Here is a 19,535-nt window from a genome sequence, read left to right on the forward strand (position 1 = left end):
GTAATCGTATCTGCGATTAAGTAATTACAATTGACAATTCACACGTTTCTGAAATTTCTCCGTACATTTGTTACCTGTTTCTAAAAATCTTTATGTGCGCTCTATAAATTTATAATATTTATAAATTTCTCGTGAATTCGTACATTTTCGAAACGTATAATAAATGCATGAAATAAAATTTATGATTGTAATCGGTTGAAATTACGTTTGATAATTACACTTGTAATGGTTGTTAGCAGAAATAGGCGTATAAAAAATGTAATTTATAACTGCAATCAAATTAATGGGTTAACTAATTACATCGTAATTGATTATAGCCAACTGTAGACTGAGTTCGAGATAAAAGAGGTCGATGCTCGGAAAGATAACTCTACGACCCGCTGTAATATCTACGGACTCGATCGATGCACAAGTAACCAGGTGTTACTGTACACGGAAAATATTTAAAAATATGTAGCCAGGTCAGAAAACGTACATTAATTTTGTGTCGATATTCTGTCCCGAGCAGGTTAGACCACATACATGAAAAAAGTGTTTGTATACTGATTGATAATAGGAAAAATGCAAAAATCTCGATAAAAATTAATTAGAGAGACATCAGTTTCCCTATTATTTGACCCTTGTACGTTTCTCATCAACTAGTACTACGATACGTATCAAGCAGGGATGGGAACAACCAAGAGACACGACTATTTTGGAAAATCTCTTCCAACTGCATCTACAGGATATCCTCTTTGGAAGCCGTAACTCTGCTTCATACTCTGGTTTCCTAGCACGACGGATGAACAGATAAGTTTCTTCGCTCTCGACCTTTAACCCTTTATAAACCTACTGTTACCGAGTGACATATACCGTGACTGGGTATCCACAGCTGGAGACTTAGCGGAGTTATGGTTGGGCTCGATCTTAACTTTAGAAACAATACCAGAACTAGTTTCCATTAGAAGGCTAAACAGGACGGAACAACAATTACCAATGGCCCTGACGCGATTAGACATCGACTATACTCGAGCAATTCCAAATCAAAATACTTAACAGCAAGTATCGAAACGTGACGAAATTTAAGGTACTTCGTGCCTGAGTTTTCTCTATTTTTTAACAAAGTAGAGAATTGATATACTCTATGAAATAACCTAATATTTCTTTGTCAACAATGAGTAATTATTATATAATAAATACCTGTAAGAAATATCTTTGGCAGTTAGCTATGCATTCGACTGAATTTCCGTGACTCACCTGAAACAAAAAGGAAATATCGAGTTAGCGAGAGATAAAAGCAATTTTGGTTTCGTTTCAATCGGGGGATGGAGGGGTCATTTTGACATTTACGAGTTACACTGCACACTTTGAGTAAAGTTAATTTCGTCAACATTTTAAAGAGGTGCTGAAATATACATTATTACAATAAAAAGCACATTTAAAAAAATTGTTACTATGGAAAAACATGTTTATATTCGCATTTCGATAATGATCGCTAGCTTCGGTAATTTTTTTTTATTTTTCTGGCAAACCGCTGGGGCACTTTGCGTGCATCATTTTTTGCTAATTGCAAAAAAATGTCAGCGCGATGCCCGATCAGATTACACACGATTTAAAAACAATGTTCGAGTTGGATAATCTACGTCCATCGCGACAACCTGCGTAGAACACGCGAAATGGAACACACGCCACGCATACATATGCATAAATATTGTAAAATATTCAGATCGAAGATGTTAAACGTGCTGCATAACATCAAATAGTGAATATGATCCTACATAGTTGTCATTCGTTAACCACGCGAACGAGTCGCGAAAAAAATTGAATTAATTTTCCTAATTAAACCACAAATGGATCTGCATCTAGGAGGTTGTCGCCATAAATCACAATTATGGAGATCTTTTAACTTGATTAACTGCTCTGAAGGCTACGTTTCGTAGTAAAAAGGACCAAATAATACCACGTTTTGCATCAATGTGCTTCGTGTCAAACGAAATAATTTATGTTGAACTCTTATCCTGTTGTGTCTCTATCCACGGGTATGAAATTCTTGACAGGATCTATAATACTTTTCTGACGATGCGTTCGAATAGTTAGTAATAGAAATTCGATATACGAAACCGGAAATACGAAGGACGAGGAACGTTGGTCCTCGCGAAAATCGAAGTCGAACTATTTTGCTCCCACCCCTCGATCGATAGCCAGCAGAACCGACTCGTTTCAACCAATTAAGAGTCATTGGAGTCGCTGTAACTTGCCATTACGCTGCATGCACACAGCCACTCCGCAAGTTGTTCCTCAAATGCGTTAAAAATAAACTCGTTAGTTTGCTATCGGAACTCCGTAGTGTCCGCGGTGGCAGGGAGATCGATACAGCGATGGAGAAATAGGACGCGTACACGAAGTTTTAGTCGTCACGTGGAAAATAATACCTTACCGATCTAACGAACTCCCAGATAAATCTCCCGAGCAAATTGACAAAAAAAAGAAAGAAACAGTTCGCCAGGAAAATTAATCGCCCGTCCACCCGCTTGGCAATTTTAATACCACACTTACGGGCAACAGCACGTTCTTCGTTTCAAGAAATAAATTTTTACTTGCTTCTATTGAGATTAAATAATTTTTAATTCGAAAAATATCGTTTCGTGAAAATATCTTCGTAAAAAATTTGATATGAAAATTGACGAACGCAAAATCGAAGAGAATTTCAAGTACGTAAGCGTGTTTTTTAACTAGGGTAGACTTTCTTAAGCTTCTTTGAAATACTGGTTTAACCTGTTTTTAACTTACGCTCAACGAACTTACTGTTTATACTAGGTGTGAGTTAGCGATGCAATTACTCGCGAAAGGAGTTTAAATTCTTTGGATGTAAGCCATTACTCTCTTCTATGTGTGTTCAAGAAGTTTGAAGTTGTCCGTCGTGCATTTAAGTAGCAAAAGTTGGGAAAGTTCTAGCTAGAAAAGTAATTTGCATAACTAATACGGCACTTATGGAAATTCGTGGAAAGACGTAGGAAATACAGATATGTAATTTATGCTGGTACGAACACGAATACACTGTTTAACTAGCACCATGAACCGGAGTAAAGTGTATCGCGAAATAGAGCTATGAAAACTTCGAAAAAGAGAATAATAAGAGCTCCAAGAAATAAAAGAATGTTTTATTTGCATTTGCCGTAATTAGAAACTGCATGGCACGTAAGATTTTCTGTATTTAATATTTAAAAAATATTTAATGATCGTACACCGAATCTCGCGAAAATGATAAAATACAATAGCAGCGAGATTTCGAGTGTTGGAAGGATTTTTGCAAGCAGTATAAAAATATGTTGAAGTTTACGAAGGTGCATTTGGAGCAGGGCCATCGTGTGTAAGCGTCATCGGGCGTGTTTCTTGTGTGTGACTCACAAGAGAGAGCCTGATCAGGGTATTCGAACGGAAGCGTGGCTCGTAAATCGGACGCCATTGTAAACATTCGACTGTTTCGTGAAAACACGTTAATTACTAAAATGATCCGTGGCTTGTTCTTTTTTTCTGGCAACCGTGCGAAGCAAAGGCAGGAAAGAAAGTGTCGTTTCGTCGCGATAATTCACACATCAGTGGACGCGATCGCCAAAAATTCGTGAAATTGGTTTTTAGTTTTGTAACGCGCCCCATATTCCGACTTCTGGCCGTTCCCCAAACTAAAAAACTCTTGGCTCGGTCCGAATTTTCATCGAACGAAGAAACCTCGACGAATCGTATCGCTGGGAGGCCATAACGACGTTGCAAGCACTCTTTGACTAGAAGTATTCATTTAGAAAAGTATTACAGAGGATTCTAGACTCACATTTATGTCTTTGAACGTGTACATTAATGATTCTTAGAGTGAACATCACTCCAGGGCATGTTTTTTAAAACTAGAAACCCTGTAACTGAACAAAAATTGTCTGACGCTATCCACACTCCCCTTATTGATGGTACCGCATTATTCTCGACTCGGGCTCGATCTTTCTTTCTCCCTGCAATACATCGTATTTATAGAGCTACGGAATTAGTTAACTACGTAAGTGGAGAAGTTTATATTGAAAAATAGGAAGAAAAAGGGTAATTTTCTTACGTTAAATGTCCCTTGTCTTTTTCTTTAATAATTAGTAATAATTTTTACCTATTATTGTTGCTAGAGGTTACCAAATAATTAACAACATCCTGTCACTTATTTTTGACGTATAGAAAATCAAAAGAGGCCAAACAATTCGTGAGCTAATCGCTTAAATGCCTGTGGCGACAAAGAAAACGAACTTGTATTACCGCAATGTAAGTTACAGTTGTTACGAATGGAATTTATACAACCGAAAGTGCAATAGGACGTAATATGCAGGTCGTTATGGAATAAATGACAGTTCTGCAAGTTTGTAACAAGTAAGGGAAAGTTTCATTAATTGGACCGTCAGGTACGTCGGACCGCCACTGTAATTTGAAGTTCAAGGAAAATTTATCTTGTTTCATTGGCAATGCAAGTTTCCTACGTTGGTAAGTACATGGGGCGAAACTATTCAATTCGTTCCGGCAGCCATTATTCGCTGTTGGGAGTTAACGACAAAGTTGTGTGTTACTCAACGCTCAAATATTTAAATAACAGATCGAAAACTTCGAGGCACCTTCCTTGTAAGCAACAAAGCACTTGGAAAGCCCCTCTGTTCGGCTACGAGATGCCATCGTGACGATGAACGTTTAAACGACTGTAAGTAACGAAGAGGAAGAAATTAACATCGTCGCGCAGCATTGCTCGTAACCGCTTCGTTAGTTCATGGCAAACAGAGTCTGGAATCAGCAGAAAGAGTGTTCCGCGAACTCTAGCGCGATATTAATTTCATCCGTGCTATATCAGTCTCTATCAAGAATTAACACAGTTTGTTCGAAGAGTGTACTTAACAGAAATTGCTGATTAATCCCCCCTCTCCTCCGCGTTCTTTAACATCGTTTACCGATAACGCAAGCGATCGAAACCGCCACGCCAGTAATGGAAACATTAGTTTGCATAATATGGACGGGTTTTACGAAAATCCACACGCTGGTTGGGGAGAAATTGAATGCCAACGACCAATGGTCCATTAACGCGCGGTGTTGCTTCGTGGGTGACCGAATAATTGTACCCCGAGCTTCCTCGACCGGGAATCTTACAGAATAACGGGAGAATTTTGTACCGAAGGGCGTTTTACCAGCTTTCCAATTTTCTGCACAGCGCTTACATTGACGCAAACATCGCTTTCTGGAAACAAGTTAATTTACAAAACGGTCTACCAGATGGTTTCTGTTTGGCAACACGGACTGCCAAGGATAAAAAAAAAATGTTTCATCGAGAAACCCGTTCTCTTTTCATCGAGTATCTACGAAAGAATTTTTTAGGATTCTGTAACTCGTTCAATTTTTATGTTCATTTATTTATTTTGGCCAAAGTTTTGAAAGAAAACGAATCTTTTCTATAAAAAAAGAGCTCTTGATTTTTTTGGTTATTGTACGAATATGAATCTGAAACGTTATTTTCGAATATCGCATAAACTTGAAAGAAACTTATGTATCGTCTCCAGGAAGACATTAGACGAGTGTTTCATTGCTCGTAAAGAAATCAGATTTATCTTGCCACAAGGACGATTGTGTTTTATACAACTCCCCTAGAAGCTATCTGAAAATGTCAAGAAAGGCGAAAAATGTCGAGGAACAAGAGGCATCGTTAGCTCTTCCATTCTATCTCACGTACAGTGTGTCGCGAAATTACCAGATGATATACTGTGCTATATTTAAAGATTTTCACGCGTCAGCAAGCATTCGTGAGCTTCGAAAAAATTAAAAAGCGAAAAACAAATCCACTATTGATATTTCTGACTATGTATTTGTTACTTTCGAAAGGAAATCATTTTTTGGAAGGGCAAACATTTATCGAGAAAGTAAATACACAATTCTTGGTCGTTGGCCGGCACAATGCAAATACCAAACCGATCCGCGTGTTTGTCGAGCGTTTTACGATTTCGATCGCGCGAAGCAACTATTTCCTTTCACAAACATTCACTTTAAACAGTGCTTAGGACTCTGTGCACGGAGAGACACTAGGTAATAACTATGGGAATATATAAATGGCGAAAGAAATTCGTTGGAAGAAGGCAAAACGAACTTTGTGTCTGATACGAGATAAATTGCATCTCCTTTATATTTCTCCGACAGTTTCCACTGTGCTGCTTCCTTAGTCATTTCTGTGTTTGAAGCATTACCATTATTTTATTGGACGTCCCCAATTTCTTTCGTTGAAAATATTTTTCAGAAAAAAAATGAGAATTCTTTAACGAAACTTAAACAATCAAAATCACCTTATGAATTCTAATAGAGAATGAAATAATTTAATAATCGAAGCTGTTAATTTATTTTACTTGACGATATCGTGTGCATCGAGAACGAAACGTTAAAGGTATTCTAGAACGTGAAAGACAGAAACGATGCCGGTGACATTTATACATATTCAAGCATTCCATCTTGAGCACAAGTTGTACTTGATAACGTCACAGTACAGTGTTTCCCAACTTCTTTCGCTATGGTGGCCCCATTTGGCTTCCCAGACCAAAAAAACGTCTCTAAGAACCACAGCTAAATTCGATTTAAAAATATTTAAACGCAACGTTTTGAATTTGATAATTAATTATACACACTAGTATAATTTAGTCCTAACAAGTCCTTTCAAACAACCACAAACAACAGTAGATACTTAAGTAACCCCACTCAAGTTCATCTTGAATAATTTACTATTAATTTGGAAGAAAACTATTCGCGTGTCAGAGTTTTCGTTTCTACAGAAACAATTTCATGCGACGTGAACTTATAAAAGATGATCCGAACTTTCTGTACCAATGTTCCCAATCGTATGTTCCATCGTATAATGGAAAGAGTACACCTAATACATTCCAGGCAACCATCTTGGTAGGAAACTATGTAGCAAACCGAATGGGGAATTACCTAGGAATCCGAATTGGAAACTATGAGAAATGGTTAGAGCCCTAGAGGCAAAAATCGCTGCAACTTCGCGAGCTTCGTTGCATTATGCAGAACGCGGTATGTCTCGAGCAATTTGCATGAGTTATATCGTGTTCTGCCAAATCTGTCAGGTACGACTCGAAAACGGTGTAACTGTACTGTACCTTTCCATTATACCTGTCGAGAGAACAAAATGCGAAATTGTTTTTGTGACTCGCCTGGAACATCGTGTAAACGCAACAACGCTAGACAAGACAATTTCCACGCTAGCTTCTAACTTGAAGAATAGAATTCTCCGAGGATGACGAAGAAAATAAATCTAGATAGGATATTTCGACGAAGTTGAGAACAAAATTTTGGGAGGTTTCGCGAATATTGGTTCGACGATGCTTTAATGCAATTTCACGCGTGAGTTATGTAAGTTCTAGTGCAAACGGAACAACGAAATATTAAGCAGAGTTGTGCTATCGAATTTTGTGTCGAACTTCAAAACAACGAGCGTAAACGCAAATAGAACAATATGGTGCCGAGTTATGCCGTAAAATTGTGTTCCAAACTTCAAAACGATGCGTGGAAATATTCGACGAATCGGAACGGAATTATGGAGATCAAGTTGTTGTATGTGTTTTTAGGTGTTATTTCATAAAAACTGAGTAAAGGGTGAGTGGTTTCTCACCCACCAATATGTAATACTGACCATGGCAATATTACATTTAAAAATCTAGAAGAACATATTGATTCCCGCTTTGTCCTGCGATTATGTATTAATAATTAATTTAAAGGTCTGTGTATTGAGATACTAAATAAACCACAATTTTGCTGTCACGACCTTGCAATTTTTACATCGACCCTTAGTATTTTTATTATTAGTTGGCGAAAAAGTGAAAAAGCCACTTTATAAATTTTCGTATGTACGAGCCTGCAGGTTTTTTAAATACCGTAATATTGAGGTAAAATCATCGAGCTATATCAACAATGGCTTCCAAATGGCCTTCGGTACAAAGTAATTAATTACGTAATTCTACTTCAATTGACGATTCTAATGTGTGGTTTCGAGTATAATAGCAGCGTATACGTGTAGAAATAAGTATCTAAGAATTTCTACGGTATTTTTAAAAATCACTCGATAGAAAATTCTTAATACTTAATATTGAAATTAAAAAGTGAAGGCAAAACTGAAAATTGAAAATATATTCTGGTCGACATTTTATTTTATGTACCACAGATTAAATATATTTTTCCCCATCTTTTATAATAAAGTTTTATCAGCTAATTTTAGTGGAACCCTCTTGCTAAATTTCTGAGTACGTAATTGCTAAGTACTGTGCACACCTCTGTAATAAGTGAGGAATGAATTTTAATGTGAATTTACTTTGCATATATTGACCTTTCCACTTATTGTTTCGCGTATAGTAGAAATGGCTGAAGTTTCCTCATTGTTGCTACTGTTATCTTTAATGTACACAATTGCAGTTTAAAAAAATTCCAGTGACGTCTTACAGATAAATTAATTCAGAGTCATTTTCAGACGCTGCATAATTATCCGTAAAATTTGTCACCTCACGACTGAGCAATTTAAATAGATTCAATGCGATTCGAGATTGATCACCTTTCTCGGGAGTTCCCGGACGACAAACAATTCGACTTCGACGTAAAACGACAGAACTATCAAATTCTCGAAGACGGGAGACATTTTTGTATGAACAGAGAGAAAAATTTCGAACGTAAAAGAAAAAACAAACTGTTTACGTGTCACTCGCCGAATAAGAATAAAAATTCCAAAATTTTTAAGGCTAACACTTCAAGCAGATAACCGATACTTTATTGTCTGATGTGTTTTCTCGTCAAACAGTGATTTTCTACTTTAGTTGCTTCAAAGGCCACAATCTTAATTAGTCTGGTGGAGGGACTGGTAGATCCCAATCGACAAATATTGCTTTATAACTAGTACGAAAACAGAGCCTAACGCACGAGCTTTTGTGTACATTACGAGTAACTCACTATGCACTTATTAGCACACTATAAAAGCCTCCTGAGTCAGCATATCGAAAAGTAAAGAGACGTTTAACGCCAGCAAAACACTCACGTGACTTTTTTCTCGATCGAAGTACAGTCGCTGAACTAATAAAAAATTAATTGTTCGATACAAAGAAATTCTAAGAAAGGAAAAAAATTTTATAAGGAATATTTTCTTTGTACAATTTCTATTTTATTTTTGTATTAAAGTGTCTAGATATTAAAAAGGAATATTTGTTCCAGCCTTTTGTAAATTAAGCGAAACGGACTTTGCTTCTCGAGTGATTTAGAATCGACTAGCCGCTGACAAAATGATTTGTATCGAAGATACATTATCCTGCGAGGAATAACTGCTCGGAATGTCAAGGGTGAGGTAGAGTAACTCGATGCTCACGCAGGTCTATCCAAACGAATGTTTTCAAATCGACTCCTGGGGCTCAAGGCTGCACTAAATTCTAATTTTCTCCTGCTATTGATTTACCGATACTATTACGACACGGTAATTTCAGCTTAACAGCTTTTGTTCCGCGAATCGTTGCAACAATTTCAAAGACTCCGTTACGGTTACGACCCTAACGAAACGTCTGATAAAAATTGACAAAGTTAATAAACCCCTGCGATTCGCATACAAACAAAACATCAAGCTAAAATTGCTGTTTTGCCGAGAAAACATGAATTTTCGTTGGCACTCTTTCGTAAAAGGTATCATTATGCATAATCACGCGACGATTTGCATGGTAAACAATGATAAACAAAAGTATAGACCGCAGAAAACTCGCGCGAATTTCGTTGGAGGATATGCAGAGCAACGATGATTTACAACCTGTAATTCACCGTTGTTTATCGATGATTATGCCCCAGAGAATTCTCGTGATTCTCTTGAGAAATTTCTATTTCGGTTCCCAAAGAAAAATACGTTTTCGAAAAATTTCGGTATTTCGATAATTTTAGAACAGATTATATATTAAGATAGAATTTGTGTACTGTAAACAATTTACGTTCTTAAATATTTGTATTTTAAAAATACGAATATTAAAAAATTCTGAAATGAAAATATTGTTCTGCGAGTGAATCACTATCTCGAAACGAGGCGGAAATTTTTTGTCTAAAAATAAAGACAGTATAAATATAAATTAGAGAAGCTTGTGGTTTTAAATATAAATCATGTGTTCAGAAGAAAAAAAAAGAAATCTGAGGGATCTTGGAGTAGACTAATATTTGCTTATATTAAACTCGTCTTGGAAATGTTGGAATGTTCACCGACACCGAGCTGTTAAAAAGGAAGAATAAGGTAAACTGCTTGAAATGTTTCGTTCCGATCGTAAGTTGAATCGATACGCTTATAATAAGAACAGTCGTCGAATGTCAAGCAATTTATTCCAACAATTTTCTTCTCGATAAGCCAATCTCGATGCAGCCGTATTAAATTATCGAAAATGCATTTTTGCCCGATAGATTCGACGCTATATAATAATTCCCATTAAAATCACGAAGCTACGATCATCCGATTTGGGCCGAGTTGGATCGATCGTTCGAATGGAAACGTAATAATTGCTTAAATGTGCAATTACATCGACAAGAAATAGTCCTCCCTTTTCTTATTACGTTGATTTCGAAGAAGCTACCGCCGAAGCGAAAGGAGATTAGGGACGGGGGTGGTAAAGAGATTCGAAATGATGGACGAGAGGGAAATAGCGAGCCGCCATGAATTATGCAGGCACTTCAAAATTTCGTGGCATCGCTACCGGAATATACAATACATCGGAATATCGAATCCTTCTAAATGACTTATTAAAGCTAACAAGGAATTTTCTTACTCGTGCTTTGCCAACGATAATACGAACTTCGAGTCTGCTGTATTTTGTAGTAGTTACAATTTATTTATATATTGTTTGCAAGTTAATACCAAATACTTTAATAAATAAGGGAATTTTGACTTTCGCGAACTATTATTGAACAAAGATGTTTGTTTGTAATTTGTTATTCATGAATCTGAAAATTGTATAAATAGAATGATTGTACATTTAAAAATAGATATAATTTGATAATCCTTAGGGAGTAAAAAATATCTTTGCAACGTACATCAAGTATTTAACAAAATTTAATAAGCGATAATATTTGATGGCTCTATGTAATCTTTATTTTGTTTTTCCTTATATATCACTTCTCTGTCTAGTAAAGGGGGTTTCCCGGTTAACAAATTAACCGAAATAATAATATAAAAAACATCAAGAAATTCAAGTCTATCCCACAGCCCGTCGGGTCTGCGAAGTATTAAAATTTGTCTTACCGGCTGATGAACGTAGTGAATCCTACGACGCGACGAGGCCACGCTTTAACGACGTTGCTTCGTGTTGTAAACAGCAGTCTCTGTTCCGTGGTGTCACTTTGAAACCTTTCGAAAAAATCACACGTAGTAACCCGTTTAAAACTGGGTACTTAAACGCGTGCACTGGAGCGCGAGGTCGAACTGACTCGTCGAAAGTTCAGTAGTCGGACCGACGTGACCCAGCCAGTAGAAATCCGCTCGCAGAATTTCCCCGCTATTTCCGAAGACATCCACCTTCTTCGTTTCACAACACACGAGCAAACTTAGCTGCGTAAACACTTGATCTACACTCTCCCCGTCTATCCTTTAGGTGCACGCACAATTCATCGATGTTCCAGGCAGCGTAATGCACCCACGCGTCCTTTGTACGCCGAACTAGAAAACGCGATTACAATATTCTCGTAACGGATATCATATATGTGTGTGCGTGTATGTACGATGCGGGGAACACGCGACGACGTGAATCGCGATTGGGACAAGAAATAGAGCTTGGAAGAGTATCGCTGACAAGCCGCGGGCGAATCGTTAAACCGAGGAGAAAGAAAAAATTCTTAACCGAACGATGGAACGAGACGCTCGAGAAAATTCTTGTCTCTTAATTTCTCTCGTTTCCTCTTACCACCCGCGAGTAATTTTCTCGGTTCGTTCACTTCGTCCCTTGTCGTCGGAACAAATGTCCCACCACCAATTAGCCCCGCGCTCGAACGCCCACCGAGATCCGCTGGTATCCGTGGGCTCTTTAAGCTTCTAAAACCGTGATACGCCGCGGCTTAGGCACACTCTGCGTGTAAGCTCTTTCTCTCGTCGGTTGACGCTCCCTCTCTCTTCTCTCTCTTCCGAAGACCGTTCGCGAGAGGAACGTTAACGTCGCTGAAAGACGATGCCTGGGGAACGTCCTGACGCGATTTCACTTCTCTGTTCCTCGTCAACGAGCGTGCGTACTCGGCGGTGACTCGAGGCGACGACGACGACGGCGGGGAACGCACACGGCAGGGCAACCCCTTCGTCTCCTTTTTCGCGTTCGTGTCCGCGGTCTTTCGCTCCGTCAGGCCGGGAGCCGTGTGTGTTCACGCGCGCCGGAGAGATCGATGGACGAAGAAAAGGAGGAGAGAGACCCTGTGGCTGTATCGGATCTCGAGAAGACAGAGAAAAAGAGAGAGAAAACAGGGGCGACTCGGGGGGGAGGAAAAATGTAAAAGCACGATGCGGAACGAGCGTTTGAAAATCGTAGGGATCGAAGGGCGAAACGCGAGTGGGGGGAGGGGTGCGGAGAGGATCAGGGTAGGAAAATACGGAGAAAAAGCAACGCTGAGAAGGAAGAACACACCCACATATACGATTCGAGAACGGTTTCTAGGTGCCTGTTATATACGCAATTGTGTCGTGGACGCGTGTCTCTTTCGTATCACGTACGAATGCGGCAGAGCTACTAGCCAGCGCGAGGTAAAAGCGACGGAGCGAGGCTCTCCCCCAAGCTGATCCTGCGTGCTAAACGAGCCGCTGTACTGCCACTCGTTCCCTCTCCCACCTTCCCCTCCGTTCCCCCTTCGCTGCCCCGCCATTCGCCGATGCCACTCACTGTCTGCTTTGCGCCGCTTCCACCGTCGCTGCTACCACCGCCGCTGTTCCATCCTCCATCGCATCCACCACCAACGACGGCGGCCGCTATCCGCTACCTTAACCGTTTTCTTGCTTTCTCCAGTTTTCCTCTCCTCCTCCTCCTCATCCTCCTCCTTTTCCTCCCACGACGCTACCCCCCTCTTACTCCTTCGCTAGCGCTTCCACTAAAGCACGAATCGACGTTCCAGCTGCTGCGCGTACGCTTCCCGCGACTATCCCGTAACTACTGTACGTATCATTTTTTGGCGGGAAAGCGGGAAGGGTAAGGAACGTACGGATACGATACCGTTACAGTTATTCGAATGGGGTTACAACAATAAGAAACAAATTTTAGATTATGTAGTTTACAATAATTTGAAGTATCAGTCATAATACAATCGGAAAGGGGATGATTCTACGTGAAAAAACAACTCGGAAATGTAAAATAAAATTCACTGAATTTTAAAATACGCGTACGATGGAATACGATATCGCCCGCTGTGTCTTTTCAAACATGCTGATGTCCAAATCGTACTCCACTGCACACGTAATCGATGAATTTGTTATGTCTCTTACGAACAGATTTTGTTGTACATTTTCAACTTGTTTATTCGCGTAGAATTTCCAGCATAATTACCGGAATCCTGTGTGTATTAATTACATAAATATCAAGCAATCTACACACTACGTTAACAACGACATTTATTAATCCATTACCGTATTAGCATTCTGTAACAATTGTTGTTTTAATTAAGGGTAAAGTGTTTAAAAGTGAAATGTACGTAATTTCATGATTACATTTCTACTTCTATGACTCGTGGACGATTTGTAACAATATATATTCCCGAGCATAATAATCCAGTAAAAGTATCGGGTAATAAATTTGCAGCAACTTCGTTTTAACGAAGATAAATACTCTGTCGTGCTTTCTTGTCACAATCACTCAACTCACAACATGCAACAAAATTCCAAGGCAACGTTATATAACGTGCGAGGAAAATATTTGGAAAACAAATATTCAAATATATTCGATGAGATTTCAGCGCGAACCATTTTGTTCGGCGAACAAAAATCTCCGTTTTCTTATAACAAAACTAATTTTTTCGTCCCCATATCACTCCAACTTGGGCTAGAAAAATATACATTCTCACGCAAACTAGATTGTTTTACTGTTCGACCACAATCTCTTGAATTTACATTTCTGCTTGCGTTTCGATCGCAGGGGAAAACAACTATCCCCCTTAAGTAAATCGTGAAAACCTCTGGTGGCTCTGAACCGTATTTTAAAATATCGCAGCCGCGAAAACCGGTCACCTTTGAATCGGCGAGAGCCGCTTATTCGGACGGCGATGAATTTAAAAAAGATAAAATAGTGGTAAATATCGATTAACGACTCGGTACGGAAATCCGTGGGTAACGTCAATAACGGGGTACGTCGAATAATCGGGTCACAGATACTGAAATCGACTAGGACAGGGCCGCTGCCTATTGTTCCCCTCGTTTGTATTCTCTGGAAAAACACAGGAGAAAGCCGTGCGTTTTATCTGTGTACGTCTATGTAAGCGTGGTTTCGAAAGCATCGACTAGAAATATATGTAGTGCCCCCGTACGGTTTTGCAAGTTACGTATTGAAAAAGGAAACGATAATAATCGCGCTCGTTACGTTAACCCAGCTTCGCACGCACGTTTCCCCTGCGTACTCGTAAATAGAAACTCTTCCGACAAGCGTGAATTTTTGCATTGTCCCGTAACTTGGTTGAAACGATCTACAAGCAGAAGTAGAAACGCCGTCGAGTAAGATATTCTAATAACGCGTGTAATCGCATAACTGTTCCGTCCAAGGACAATATTATTTTACGTACGACTGCCCCTCTAATTTACCGCCTTCGATATTACCACGAATTTATACAACGAGCCAGATTTTAGAGTCTTGTTACATAATTCATTGGAAACTGCATACGGCCATCGTGCGATTTAACGACGTAGTTGAAATTCTTAAAACTTGAGAAAAATCGTTACATCGACCGAGATTAAGCTTGTTAATTTAATTAAAGTTGAGAAATGAATTTTATGCAACAAGTTACAGGGCTTTTTAGCGGATAATTTGAAAATGTCAAGTTTTGTAGAAAAAGGGGGAGGGAGAAAATCTGACATATTAAATAGTCAATAAACTTCGACACAAAAATTTCTTTGACTCTGTATACAGAGTGATCAGCCACCCCTGGGAAAGATTTTATTGTTTTCGCGAGGTTTGAAGTTCAGTTTTCGAAGAAATGCATATCCAAAACTGTTCGTTCCTCGAGTGTAACAAAACGCCGTACTGTAACTTTGTCTTTTCTCTTTAAGTAAACGGGAGAAGCTGTTAAGAAACCTAGAAGAGGCGTAATTTCTTTCATCCGAGTTTTATTGGCGAAGGGATATCGCGATCTACTAAAACGAATGCGTTTTGTAATTCCATCGTGTCTGAAGAGCATATAACGCAATCGAAGCTGGAATAGTTGGACGGTGAAAGTCGGTGACACCTATTGTATAACAATGTATTCATAATAAATATAGTACAACGATACTTTGACCACAGACAAGGTATACGTGGAGACCTTTCACCTAATGTATTTTTTAGGCCCGTTTCATTACGATCAATGATAACACAGAATAGCTTATGGTCACTGGTGGTCAACAGTGAGGTTGACATCAAGGTTAGCGGTCCAGTGAAGATCTAGAAATGGTCAAGAGGTGGGACCAATCGAAATAGTATTGTTCTCTAGACCAAGAGGTTCTTAACTCTTCACGTTGACACTGTCTCCCCACTCTTCGACTTCCCCACTCGAAGACTACCGCTGGACAAATTCTTCAGTACCCCTGGAGCATCCAGGGGGATCGGGTCTCGCGGGCCGAAGTCAGGCCATTCGTGGATCGCTGACCACTGGGGGGACCAGGAGTGACCAGGAGTGACCAGGACTGACCAGGACTGACCAGGACTGACCAGGACTGACCAGAACTGACCACTACTGACCACTACTGACCAGTGCTGACCAGTGCAGATCCGACTACTGACCACTACTGACCACTACTGACCAGTGCCGGACCGTGATGACCAACGGTAAGAACTGTTTAAAAATTCTCTCCCCTCTTCTATTCTATCGTCTGATACCAATTTCTCTTCAATAAACTGATTTTGCCTTGCTTGTCTATCTGATGTTGCTATAATATGAATATTTTCTTATTTTACAGTTGGCCCAGTGGCAACAGCGGCTTAGTGGTAACTATCCTATGTACTGACGACAAGTAGTAAGTCCACTCCACTTGTTTGTATTTCATTATTTTTATTTGTTTGTTTCATGTGAATTCAATTTTATTTATCTATCTGATTTTATTTGGTTATTATGAATGTTCCTTTTCTCTGTTTCTACTTTTGTTTGTCGAATTTATGTTATTGCTTTGATATGTATAATATTGTAGGATATAATAATGTAATTTCGGGTATTTTTATTCCACTGATTAGAATAAGATTTTTGTGGTTACGTTCTTGTTCGAATTCTCGTAATAATCTGCGGAGGTACTTTGTTTGATTCTTTCGTTTCGTTTGATTGTCTGGTGTTGATTCAATTTGGGGTCTCGATCCAAGTTTCTTCCATTATTACGAATGTTCATTTTGATATCTATAACATTGAGTCGATGCATGTACCATATTTGTTTCGATGACACTGATTAATATAAGATTTTTATTTTTATGTTTCAGCTTAAATTCTTGTAATATGTTGCTTAATTTCCTTCCATATCTCACGAATATAAATATTAGTTTTGATTTCAGATTAAATTTAGATTAATCGCAAGGACATCGAGGGAGTACACCACAACCGCCGAGGGACTTCTAATTCCAAGTTGATTAGTCTTAAGCTTCGTCGCGAATCTTAAAATTAACGTCGAAGATTTCCTTATTATACGTATTACCGCGTTTTACCAAGCAATTATTCAATGAGTAGCTTCTCGTTCTCTCGTTTCCTCGTTCCTAGCTTCGGTCACCGCTGTTTCATCGAATGAAACATGTGATCGGCCGTGTATCTGGTCCGAAAGATCTAATCGCCTTCCCTTGGTAAGCTTGATTGAGGGAAAACGGCACTTCGCTGGAAGGTGTGGAGTTTCCGTATTCTGCGGAAACGCATACCTTCCAGCGGAAGTCGACTCTGTCTCAGGTACTCTCTCTTTGTCAGACAACCTAAGTCGGGTCCTTCGGGCTCCCGGCGGGTTGCGTTGGAGAAATGGAGACCTCGATTCGGAGTTGCAGTTCTCTGTTTTCTTGTTGAGATCGAGTTAGCAAGGGCAGTAGGTTCGATCCTCGGATCCGCTGCACGGTTCAGCATCGCGTCGCGTCGCGTCGCGTATCCCACGATTTAGCTTCATCCCTCTTTTTAACCAAATAATTGCTTGGTACAACTAAGTCAAGGAACTTTGTTTCCTTCTATCGTCCGAATTTTAGCTTCAACTTGGCTAAACTTGAGCTTCGACGTTAATTTTAAGTCCCTAGTGTATCTGCGTATGCCAAGTAATTATTTAACAAGTAGCTTCTCTCGACACGTTCTCTCGTTTCTCGCTTCGATCACCGCTGTTTCGACGAACGAAACATGTGATCGGCCGTCCAGTGTGTCCGAAAGATCTAGTCGCCTGCCCATGATAGATTGATTTCTAGAAATAGAAATCAATCTACCAAGGGTAGTGTTGATTCGATCCGAAGATCTGCTGTACGGTTCAGCATCGCGTCGCGTCGCGTCTCCAACAATTTAGCTTCATCCCTTTTTAAAGAAAATAATTACTTGGTACTTAGTCTTAAGCCCCTAGTGTAGCCGCGTGTCCTGCCAAGTAATTATGAAACAAGTAGCTTCTCTTTGACTCGTCCCTCGTCCCCTCCGATCACCACTGCTTCCATGTAGAAAGCAAGTGATCGGCCGATTAGCTGGCCCGAAGGGTCAGTTGCCGTCCTCTAGCGAGACGATCCAAGGGAAAGGGTATTTCGGCCACAGAGGGGATCAGGGACTGTTCCTGTCTGCGGTAGCCCCAACTCGGGATCCCTCTCTCTGTCAGACATCCCGAGTTGGGTCCTGCGGGCTCCCAACAGGCTGCTTGGGGGAAATGGGGAACCCGTGTTGGGTGCGTCGATTCCCTTTCCCTTCGATCGGACTTGCCAAGAGGCAACGAGCTGACCCTTTTGGCCTCGCTATTCGGTTCGCGTCTCTCGTTTCTTGCACTATTGCATGGTGCATCGCGTCGTATCGCGTCGCGTCGCGTCACCCACGATTTAGCTTTGTCCCTCTTTTAAACAAAATAATTACTTGGCACGACTAATCTAGTTTCTAAGGATGTAAGAGGAAGATCGATGGAACTTGGATTCCATCTATCTCCCTTCGGGTCTCCACTCGCAGCAACCTCCACGTGGTGAGACCTGGTAATCGGTGCCACCCACGATAGAAAAGTTATTCTTCGTGGGTGACACCGAGCTAATGGCTGCGAATTTAGTATTGTTTCTTGATATAATAAACGAATTTAGGTTGGTATGGCAGTTCAGTCCATAAGGTGAAAGGTCTACTCGTATACCTCGTCTGTGCTTTGACATACATCGGTATCTACGATCTTTTCAACGCCTCGGCCATTGCTTCTGAGCTTTAGCCTTATTTTATTTAGCTCGCGCGAACGGGAAATAAAATACAATAGGACAGCGAAAAGAGAAACTCTCGCGATAAGCGACGTTCAAAGTGTACGTCAAGATAACAGCTGCACACGTGATTTATTATTCGAGTGTGAAAGCTTTCCCGGATACCTGCATCTAATACGATTTCTTTCGATGCTCCCCGTTCGCGTTACGAAATAATTAAAAAGTTTCACCGAGGCGCTCTAGTGGAAACAAATTTAACATTTTGAGTCGATTAGTAAATTTTGATTCCAAAATTAATTTAGAACTTTAACGCAGTGCAAAAGCTTTTAATAAAATTCTTTAGGTGCGTTACAAAGGAGACAAGATTTTTTGACTGATAAGGAGCACATAATTCTATTCGTGTCCAATCTCTTCGGCTCCCAACGGTACTATTGGTAGGCATTCAATACACAAACATAAACAATTACACCACTAATGACACAGACAGTGTCTCGGGTTTGCTCGTATTGTCATGGGAACAGAATTCACGACCTGAGTCCAGAAGCGTTGCTGTTATCTCATGGTGTCCCTCGGGAATGATCGTTTAACTTCCCAACAGAAGGAACTATCTCGTACAAATTACTTGAAATAATCTTTGCAAATGTGCTTTTCATAAATTTTGTCCGGAGACGGTAATGCCGCATTAAACTTATCTTTCGTAATGTGCACGAGAATTAAACAGACTTCAATTATTTTTATAATTTCGTTTCAGCTACGGTAAAGTAAATTTTTTTAAAAATCCTAATTTATCTAAGAAAATGTCTTAATGCAAACCGTAGTTGTAGTAGATGCTTGACGATAAAATTATTTTTGAAAACGTAGCTATACTGTATTAATCGAGCCCAAAGATGGTTGTATAAATCAAAGTCGTAGATTTCGTTTCGACAATGCATATATCCGTGCGTACGCATTTCGAAACGCTAA

The 19,535-nt window shown here is 39.7% G+C and overlaps 1 protein-coding gene across 5 annotated transcripts in view; it reads right to left on the minus strand.

Moving 5' to 3' along the window:
* LOC143344877 (neuronal calcium sensor 2) overlaps positions 1-19,535 on the minus strand; it is a 103,836-nt gene that overhangs the window by 37,204 nt on the left and 47,097 nt on the right. Inside the window, exons 1-3 of one of the 5 annotated variants that reach the window (XM_076771430.1) lie at positions 12,654-12,780; positions 11,288-11,701; positions 1,180-1,236 (exon numbers count right to left, since the gene is read on the minus strand). The exons of 1 other annotated variant lie outside the window; for it this stretch is intronic. The gene's annotated coding sequence lies outside the window, so the exon portion shown is untranslated. Of the gene's footprint in view, positions 1-1,179; positions 1,237-11,287; positions 11,702-11,945; positions 12,354-12,653; positions 12,781-19,535 lie in introns of those variants that run through there. 3 more of the 5 variants (XM_076771427.1, XM_076771428.1, XM_076771429.1) reach the window with 3 other exon arrangements.

The sequence above is a fragment of the Colletes latitarsis genome, chromosome 8 (assembly GCF_051014445.1).
Source record: "Colletes latitarsis isolate SP2378_abdomen chromosome 8, iyColLati1, whole genome shotgun sequence".
Taxonomy (NCBI): domain Eukaryota; kingdom Metazoa; phylum Arthropoda; class Insecta; order Hymenoptera; family Colletidae; genus Colletes; species Colletes latitarsis.